The sequence below is a fragment of the Lactuca saligna genome, chromosome 3, assembly GCF_052625555.1.
Source record: "Lactuca saligna cultivar CGN05327 chromosome 3, ASM5262555v1, whole genome shotgun sequence".
Lineage (NCBI taxonomy): Eukaryota > Viridiplantae > Streptophyta > Magnoliopsida > Asterales > Asteraceae > Lactuca > Lactuca saligna.
Genome location: NC_136419.1, coordinates 116136891 through 116147500, shown reverse-complemented (window position 1 = coordinate 116147500; position 10610 = coordinate 116136891).

Here is a 10610-nt window from a genome sequence, read left to right as displayed (position 1 = left end):
AATTACGATTTTTCAATTCTCATCAAATAGGACAAAAAAAATCAGGATTTTTACATATTTAATAAATATTCACATGTTTAATAACTATGAATTTAGGGTTCTTATGATTCTTAACTTTTTTTGGTTCTCATTTGAACCACTCCATATATATATATATATATATATATATATATATATATATATATATATATATATATATATATATATATATATATATATATATATATATATATATATATATATATTTGTTTTTTAAAAGTTGTAAGAGCAATTTGCAAATCATGATATTATTAATATCTTTTTTAGAATAAATTATTGAAATATTTATATGGTTTGTAAAAAATCCTGCGTCTATTAGCCGTTAGCCCCCTTCATTAAAACACTCCATGTGCATGGCACATCAGGGGCAATTTTGTCTTTTTAATAAAAAATCTTATAAGAATGTTAATATGTATGTACGATAAAAAAGTAAAAAACAAAACCAAGGTTCTCGTTCTCTTCTTCACTGCAACTTCTAGAAAGGAAATAAAATAACAATTACTTGCAACAACCCCTACCAAAACCAAATAATATTAGTGCTATCATGTTGAATTAACAAAGAAAGTTAAAAATAAACAATAAACAAGTTCAAGTACATTCTATCTTATCTAATATAAAGTAAAAGTTTGAATTGCTATTTATGTTCATGTCATCACCTAAACAACTTAAAAACCAAGTACATGAATTGATATTCTCATATTCTACCATCAAGAACCTAAACAAGTTTAAACATTTAATCAATTAGATACATGTAAAATTTAGTAACAAAATGAAATAATCCTTACCACTTTAGGATCATTCCACTTCGATCTTGAAAGTTCTTGTTTCAAGATAATCTCTTTTACCGACTAGAAAATCTTTCTTTAGTTGTCCAAGGCATGATAGATTCTTTTGAAAGTTATTAATTCAGAAACATGATTTGATTCACTTCCCACTTTGATCTTGATTGTGGTGTAAGGGTACGAGTTTGAAGTTCGAAAGCATACTCTCTAAGTATAGTATCTTGTTGACATGCTTCACGGCCTTTGTTTTGGCCCTAAAATCTTTCATCTTTGAAAGGTCTACTTGATATTCACATTGGAGTTGTTCATGTAAAGTTCTTGCAGACACATTGGGGTTACTTTCAACTTGTTGCACAATTTACTTAGACTAAAAATGTCGAAACCTTTTATGAACAAGCCTTCACAGTCATAGTTTGTGTAACTCCCTCGAATTCCGACTAGGCATTTAACGATTATAAATTATAAATATTCGTTTTATTGAACAATTAATCTTCGAATAAAATAATCGTAAATAAATAAAAATCCATCATACATGATATGAGTTATATAAATGATATTTATATATTATGTACATGTTTTACGGACAAATATTATGAGCTTATAATATTTGTATAAAATATTATTACAAATTTAATTAATTACATTAAATAAACGTAAAAAAAAAGTGATTATTTAGTAGGGATGTCAACGGGGGCAAACGGGACGGGGAGTGCCTCCCCCGCCCCGCCCCCGGAATTTTCCTGTTCCCCCGTTCCCGCCCCCGCCCCCGAATCCCCTTTATTACCCCCGCCCCCGTCCCCGTTCCCCCGCCCCCGATTGATTTCAGGCAGCCTTTAAAGTGAAACTGATCAACGAGTTTGTCCATCACAAGATGCCATTTTCAAAGTACATGACATAGTAGTAGCTGATGAAGTGGGGCCCAATGAGGTTGCTGACATGGCACCACAAGTTACAGCTCGTCTGCTTGTCTCATCTGATCAAATCGGATGTGTTATTGGAAAAGGTGGAGAAATTGTTCAAACTATAAGGACTGAAACCGGTGCTTAGATTCTTATTATGAATGATAATCATTTGCCTATGTGTGCATTAAGCAATGATGAACTCATACAAGTAAGCTTACATTTCTTATTATGTCATGTTTAACACTTTAAGATTATGTGTCATTGAATCATTTGTTGTGATTGGATTCAGATATTTGGTGAAGCTTCTATTGTAAGAAAAGCATTATTTCAAATAGCATCACGTCTTCATGAGAACCCATCAAGATCTCAACATTTACGTGCTCCCTTCATTCACCCTCCTGTTATGGAAACGCCAGGTTGCGCACAAATTATGGGATCAACTCCACTTGTTAATGCGATGTAACGACCCAATTTTCACGTCCAAAAATTTCATTTAAAATAAATGGTTTGTAAAATATTTATAGTAAAACATCATCCGATCATATTATCTCATATAACATATTTCGTGTCCGAAACCAAAACATAAAAACAACCATAATGTCAGAGTACAAATCCCAGAATAGCTCGTATTGCGGAAAACAAAGAGCGTGTGTGTGATATGCCGCTACCGTGCCAGCTCCTTCCGCTTCGCTGAAGTGGCACCTGAAACAACACCTGAAAACCGTAAGCACGAAGCTTAGTGAGTTCCCCCACCATACCATATACCAAATGTAACGCTCGCGTTTCCAGGCTAGGCATTTTCGTTGATGTAATAGTCTAGGTTAACCTTTGTAATCCGTTTGAAATAATAAGAGCGTATTATTTGTGTATTATGTGTTTCGTGCTTAAATGCTTAATTATGTTATTTGATTAATTAAGAATAAAATAACCGTCAAAATTAAAGTATGAGATTAGCCCGATATCTTTGCATAAAGATGTAGTGGTCGAAACAAGGATTCCGAAGATATAAAGAACGCCAAAATCCGAGTTATAACGAAGAAGTTATGATCTGTCGAAGTTTCGCGACAGAACCGGCAACACTGAATGACGTAAAAAGTGAAATTTACGTTAGAGCGGTATTTAGCCTTAGTGATCTAAACGAAAGTCGTAGAGTTCGTTAAATCGAGAACGTGCATAAAAAGAACGCCAAAATCTGACTTCGTATGAGCAAGTTATGATTTTTCGAAGTTTCGACTTAGCAGTATGCAGCCCGAATACTCGATTTGAGATCGAACGGTTTATAGCCGAAACAATCTAAATGAGAATCGAAGATCTCGTTGTTAGTAGCGAAACGATGAAAAGTTAGGCGAGAACGAACCTCGGATGAAGAAGTTATGAATTTATAACGAAGTTTTCCTGTCCCGGCCTACTAAAAATAAATAATAAAAAATAAATTCAAAATTACCCGATGGAGTCTAAACGAAAGTTATAGAGCGTAGTCGCACCTACGTGTGGATATAAAGAACATTGAAAACGGAGTTCGTATGAAAAAGATATGAATTTTCAAAGTTTATTAAATAATTAATATTTAAATTTAATTATTTATTCCGATATTATCCTAAGAGGAGTCACCGGACTCATCCGAAGTACGCCCAGCGTACCGCGAAGCATGACGCACCTCGCACTCGAGTTCTTCGGATGACGCATGCAGTGACGATTTCGGAGGCTTACGCCCAGCGTACGGCAAGGCCTCAGCCTCCTATATATATGATGCGAGGGTTCCGGGCATATTTGCTCAATTCTTCTCTTTTTCGTGCCAAAGCTCTGCGTGTGAACCTTCGAAGCCATCCGACACCCCAGATCTTATATCCAAGTTGAGAAGGAAGTTTTACGCTCCCGAAGATCCCGAGAAATGCGATTCCTGAGCCGAAGCTCTGCCTGCGAGAAGTTCGATTTTTGTGAAGGTCTTCCAGATCTACTGAGGATTACTACTACTGCAAGTCGTAGTGCTGTCCGGTCATCTTCTAATCAAGTGAATGTGTGGTTACTTTTTTCTAACGCATAATTATTAAGTATTTAATATGAAATACGTGTTATGTGTATGTGTCTCATATGTTGTTTTGGAATATGTATTGAATGAGAATGCTAAACAGGTTTTAAACTATGTATAAAAATATATATTTTTATCTACTAATATGTCGGGTAGAACATGGGTAGATAGTTGACGTGTGATAAACAGATGAGAGACCTCGATGTTGTTTTTGATTCAGTCATCTAGCGGAGTTTAGATGACGACCAAAAACTTTTCTAGACAGTCCTGTGGAACGCTAGTAGGTTCGCCACCTGTAGGTGTTAATGAACTTGGGTGTTCATTTGCTGCACTCCATCCTCCTCATGGCTGCCTTATTTGACATATATTGCCGGGAAACCCCCGAATGCATGTGTTGTCGCCTCGATGAAATATTGTAAGACTAGGTCCCTTGTGTTAGTTGTTTTAGGGACGTAAAGTGAGAATAACGGGAATGGGTAATTGGGTTATTGTTGGTTGGTGGAATTAAATATAATTATTTATTGTGGGTTGAAAACCCTATATGCTCACCAGGCTCCCAAGCCTGACCCACTCAGTTTTATTTGTATTACAGGAAGTGGCGCAAGGGCATAAGATGGATGAATCATCAAGTTGTTTGTTTTACAAGTTTGTATATGTATATATTTGTTGAATGAGTTGTAATGTTATCGTTTATGCTTTATGGTCTGTATCGGAACATGACATCCCGAGTTTTGATTATATAATGAAAATACATTTCTTTTATGAAATGCTTTGGTAAATATTATTTTATCACGTTTTGTTTTTGGGAACAAATTCCGCAACTGTTTCAAATCAAAAGGATTTAATCTGAAATTATTTTAAAGGCATAAATGAAAATCGGTCTTTTCTGGCCGAGATTTTGGGGATGTCACAGTTGGTATCAGAGCATTAGTTTAAGCGAACTAGGAATTTGTAGGATTTCTAGACTTAAACTTAAAATGCTAAGTGAAGTTTTGAGATATGTGTCGGTTATGTTTTAGACACGAGCACTAGTTTATTTTAGGAAAGTTGCCTAAAATGCTTTTATGTGCTAAATGTTATATGTTTCCGTATATGATATTATTCGTTCGGATCTATGGTCTGTTGCCGACCGGATCTAGAAACCTTATGTGCGTAGGATTCTAAGCGCACGTCTACGATATTAGAACTAGCATGTAAACGTTTCAGAGTGATAAGGATGATTTGAATATCTATCATGAATAAGGATCTAATTTCACCTTATTTTGTGTATAGATCAAAAATGGTGAGAACAAGAAGTGGAGTTGGAAATGCTGATGAAAACAAGAATCAACCACCAGTGATTGAACAATTACCTGTTGTAGCAGCAGCACCGGAGCCAATAACAATGGCTGGTGTACAAATGATGATTCAAACAATGTTGGATCGTTAAATGGAGGAGACTAGGCGGTTGCTTCATCATAATCGTGAAGAACTGTCAATTCGTGTGGAAGAGCCCGAATTAAATGAAGGGCACTCGGAAGGTGGAAACTTCAGTGGGTCTGTTGGTCAAGCCAAACCACCGATAGTTAGGCAAAACAACCATGATGGAAGGAATGATGGAATGAGATGCAAGTACAAGGACTTTCTGACTTGCAAACCATCGACCTTCACTGGAAAGGAGGACCCGATCGGAGTGATGGATTGGATCTCCGAAATGGAGTTAGCCTTCATGACTTGTGGCTATAGAGGCAAGTTGCAGACCACGTTCGCAGTGCGTCAGTTCCGAGGTGGATCCGTTCGTTGGTGGAACACTCTAGGGAAGACTTTAGGCCCTAATGAGCCACTGCAATTGTCATGGGCAGAGTTCTTGGCACATTTCAAGCGCAAGTTCTGCTCGACTCAAAATCTGTTGGAATTAGAGAACAAGTTTCTAACATTGACGAAAGGCAGCATGTCAGTTGATGAATACACTAATAACTTTACCGATAAGATGGAGTTTGCTTTGCGAATCGTTCCAGATGAGTTGACAAAGGTTGACCGGTATGCAAAGGGACTCTCATGGGATTACGCAGTGCCAGTTCGTCAGGCACCTACTCTAGAGGCAGCTATCTGGGCTGCCAAGTCTGTTGAGAACATGATTCAGGGGAGAACCACCGACAAGGTTGAGGTTGGTGAGAAGAGAAAGTTTGAGGGAACATCTGGTTTCGGTAAGAGAAGCAAATTTTTAAAATCTGATTAGGTTTGGAGGAAATGGAGACGAAGCGAAATGGTGTGATAAGTGTAATAAAAAGCACTTTAGGAAATGTAGTGAGGATGTAACCTGCTACAAGTGTGGAAAAATTGGGCATTTTGCCAATGAGTGTCCGTCCAACAAAAGGATGTGTTTTGGTTGTAATGAAGAGGGGCACATTTTAAAAGACTGTCCGAAGAAGAAGGAGGCAGCTAAGCCAACATTCCACCAAAGCCGAAGGCGAGAGCCTTCCAGATGACACTTGAGGCTGCGAAGGATGAAGTTGATGTCGCTTCAGGTACCTTCCTCGTAAATGAATTTCCTGCTCAAATTTTGTTTGATTCTGGAGCCAACTACTCCTTTATTTCGCATGAGTTTGGTAGAAAACTAGTTTTGCCTATTGATAGACTACATAATGCTTTATTAGTCGAAGTTGATAGTGGCAAGTTTGTACCTGTTAGCCATCGTATGAAAAACATCTTAATCGACCTTAATGGGAATAAGTTTCACGAGGAATTATTGCCTATCGAACTAAATGATTTCGACGTCGTTCTGGGAATGGATTGGCTTAGCGCCAATGATGCCGAAATTTTATGCAAGAAGAAGTTAGTTAAAGTAAACCCACCTGGGAAAGATTCGTTTATGGTGTATGGGGACAAACGCAGAGTAAATTCTAGAATCATTTCTCTAATGAATGCCAGAAACTGTTTGACCAAGGGATGTACATCATATTTAGCATTCGTGCTCGATGCTAAGAAGGAAAAGAAGGTGATGCAGAGTATTCCAGTGGTGTGTGATTATCTGGAAGTATTTCCCAAAGATCTTCCTGAATTACCACATGATAGACAAGTGGAGTTCAGAATAGACTTGTTACCAGGAACCACGCCAATAACAAAAGCACCGTATCGATTAGCATCGACGGAGATGAAGGAGTTGATGATGCAACTTCAGGAGTTATTGGACAAAGGTTTCATTAGACCTAGTTCATCACCTTGGGGAGCTCCGATGTTATTTGTGAAGAAGAAAGATGGAAGTATGAGAATGTGCATCGATTACAGAGAGCTGAACAAGGCAACAATAAAGAATAGATACCCGTTGCCGAGGATTGATGACTTATTTGATCAATTGCAAGGTTCGAGCTATTTCTCGAAGATCGATCTTAGGTCAAGATATCATCAGCTAAAAGTAAGGGAGCATGATATAGAGAAGACTGCATTCAGAACACGATATGGACACTACAAGTTATTGGTTATGTCGTTTGGACTAACTAATGCTCCAGCAGCATTCATGGATTTGATGAACAGAGTTTGTAACCCGTTCCTTGATAAATCTGTGATAGTGTTCATAAATGACATTCTGATTTACTCGAAAAGCCAAGAGGAGCATGGCAGACACTTGCGAGAATTGTTAGAAGTTTTGAAGAAGGAGAAGCTGTATGCGAAGTTCACCAAATGTGATTTTTGGATTCGTGAAGTCCAATTCTTGGGTCACGTGGTCAACCAAGAAGGGATAATGGTTGATCCAGCAAAGATTGAAGCTGTAATGAAGTGGGAACAACCGAAAAGTCCCACAGAGATCTGAAGCTTTTTAAGATTAGCCGGATATTACCGAAGGTTTATCCAAGGCTTTTCTTCGATTGCTACTTCATTAACAGCTTTGACCCACAAAGGAGCTACTTATGCTTGGAGTGATAAGCATAAAGAAGCATTCTAGAAGCTAAAGAAGAAGCTATGCGAGGCACCGATACTTTCTCTACCTGATGGAGTTGAAGACTTTGCTGTCTATAGCGATGCGTCTGGGGTTGGATTGGGTTGTGTTTTGACCCAAAGAGAAAAGGTGATAGCATATGCGTATCGACAGTTAAAGGAGCATGAAAAGAATTACCCTACTCATGATTTGGAGTTGGCAGCGGTAGTTTTCGCTCTGAAAATATGGAGGCATTACCTCTATGGTACAAAGTAAAAAATTTTCACTGATCATAAGAGTCTCCAATATCTCTTTAATCAGAAAGAATTGAATATGAGGCAACGACGCTGGCTAGAGTTACTCAAGGACTACGACTGTTAGATACTTTATCATCCCGGTAAAGCTAATGTTGTTGCTGATGCTCTCAGTCGGAAAGTCAATCTTAAAAGAAGGAAGCCAAGAGCGTTGAGAATTAAAGTTTTCTCGACAATTGTGGAGAGTATAAAGAAAGCTCAAGAGGAAGCTTCTGAGAAGAATGACCGAAAGGAGGAACGATTGGGCAAAACGTTGGTGTTTGGTACAAACGGTCATGGACTGAAGGTATTCCAAGATTGGATTTGGGTACCTAAGTCAGGAGGAATTAAAGATCTTCTGATGGAAGAAGCTCACAAAACCATGTACTCGATTCATCCTGATAGCACTAAATTGTATAGGGACGTAAAACCCTACTACTGGTGGCCAACGATGAAGCTTGATGTTGCAAAGTATGTGGCCGAGTGTGTGACTTGTGCGAGAGTCAAGACACAACATCAGAAACCATACGGGAGTTTAGAACCTTTACCTGTGCCTATGGGTAAATGGGAAGACATTGCGATGGATTTTGTCACTAAACTACCCAGAACAAAAAGTGGTCACAACATGATTTGGGTGGTCGTTGATCGATTTACTAAGAGTGCGCATTTCATAGCAGCCAATGAGAAATGGTCTATGGAAAAGCTTGTGAATTCTTACATGAAGGAAATTGTGAGGCTTCACGGTGTTCCGTTAACGATTGTATCGGATCGTGATAGCCGTTTCACCTCAAGGTTTTGGAAAAGTCTACAAGAGGAATTGGGTACCAAGTTGTGTTTAAGTACAGCTTACCATCAGCAGACTGATGATCAGAGTGAAAGAACAATACAAACACTTGAAGATATGCTGAGAGCATGTACCCTGGAATTCCTAGGTAACTGGGATGAACATTTACCTTTGGTATAATTTTCCTACAATAATAGTTTCCACTCAAGCATAAAGATGACACCTTATCAAGCTTTGTATGGACAAAAGTGTCGTACGCCGTCTTGTTGGCTTGAGGCTGGGGAAAAACAGTTTATGGGTCCCGAGATGGTCCATCAAACTGCTGAGAAGTTGAAAGTGATCAGGGAAAGAATGTTAATAGCTCAAGATCGTCAAAAGAGCTATGCTGATAAGAAGCAAAGACCGATGACTTTTGAGGTTGGAGATTCGGTTTTGCTTAAAGTCTCGCCGTGGAAGGGACTTATAAGATTTGCTAAAAGGGGAAAGTTGAGTCCAAGGTTTATTGGACCGTTTAAAGTTCTTCAGAGAATTGGGAACCAAGCTTACAAGCTCGAATTACCCGAAGAACTGAATGGAATTCACAAAACTTTTCATGTGTGTTATTTGAGGAAGTTCACGGGAGAAGTTCCCGATATAATTCCAATTTATGAATTGAGAATTGATGAAAACAAGAGGTTAGTTGAAGAACCAGAGGCAATTATTGACCGAAAGACTAAGAAGCTTCGACGCAAGATGGTTGAATTAGTGCTTGTTCGTTGGAAACATTCGAATGGGCCAAATCTCACGTGGGAAACGGAGAGTGACATGTTGAGTCGCTATCCGAATTTGTTTGTCGATGTGTGATTCAGGGCGGAATCATTCTAATATGGAGAGAATTGTAACGCCCGCGTTTCCAGGCTAGGCCCCGTTTTGAAATAATAAGAGCATATTATTTGTGTATTATGTGTTTCGTGCTTAATTGCTTAATTTTGTGATTTGATTAATTAAGAATAAAATAACCGTGAAAATTAAAGTATGATATTAGCCCGATATCTTTGCATAAAGATGTAGTGGTCGAAACAAGGATTCCGAAGATATAAAGAATCCCAAAATCCGAGTTATAACGAAGAAGTTATGACCTATCGAAGTTTCGCGACAGAACCGACAACGCTGAATGACGTAAAAAGTAAAAATTATGTTAGAGCGATATTTAGCCTTAGTGATCTAAATGAAAGTCGTAGAGTTCGTTAAACTGAGAGCGTGCATAAAAAGAACGTCAAAATCTGACTTCGTATGAGGAAGTTATGATTTTTCGAAGTTTCAACTTAGAAGTATGCAGCCCGAATACTCGATTTGAGATCGAGTGGTTTTTAGCCAAAACAATCTAAATGATAATCGAAGATGTCGTTGTTAGTAGCGAAACAATGAAAAGTTAGGCGAGAACGGACGTCGGACGAAGAAGTTATGAATTTATAACGAAGTTTTCCTGTCCCGGCCTACTAAAAATAAATAATAAAAAATAAATTCAAAATTAGCCGACGGAGTCTAAACGAAAGTTGTAGAGCGTAGTGTCACCTACGTGTGGATATAAAGAACGTTGAAAACGGAGTTCGTATGAATAAGATATGAATTTTCAAAGTTTATTAAATAATTAATATTTAAATTTAATTATTTATTCCGATATTATCCGAAGAGGAGTCACCGGACTCATACGAAGTACGCCCAGCGTACTGGCGTATGGCCAGCGTACCGCGAAGCATGACGCACCTCGAACTCGAGTTCTTCGGATGACGCATGTAGTAACGATTTCGGAGGCTTACGCCCCGCGTAAGGCTGTACGCCCAGCGTACGGCGAGGCCTCAGCCTCCTATAAATAGGATGCGAGGGTTTCGGGTATATTTGCTCAA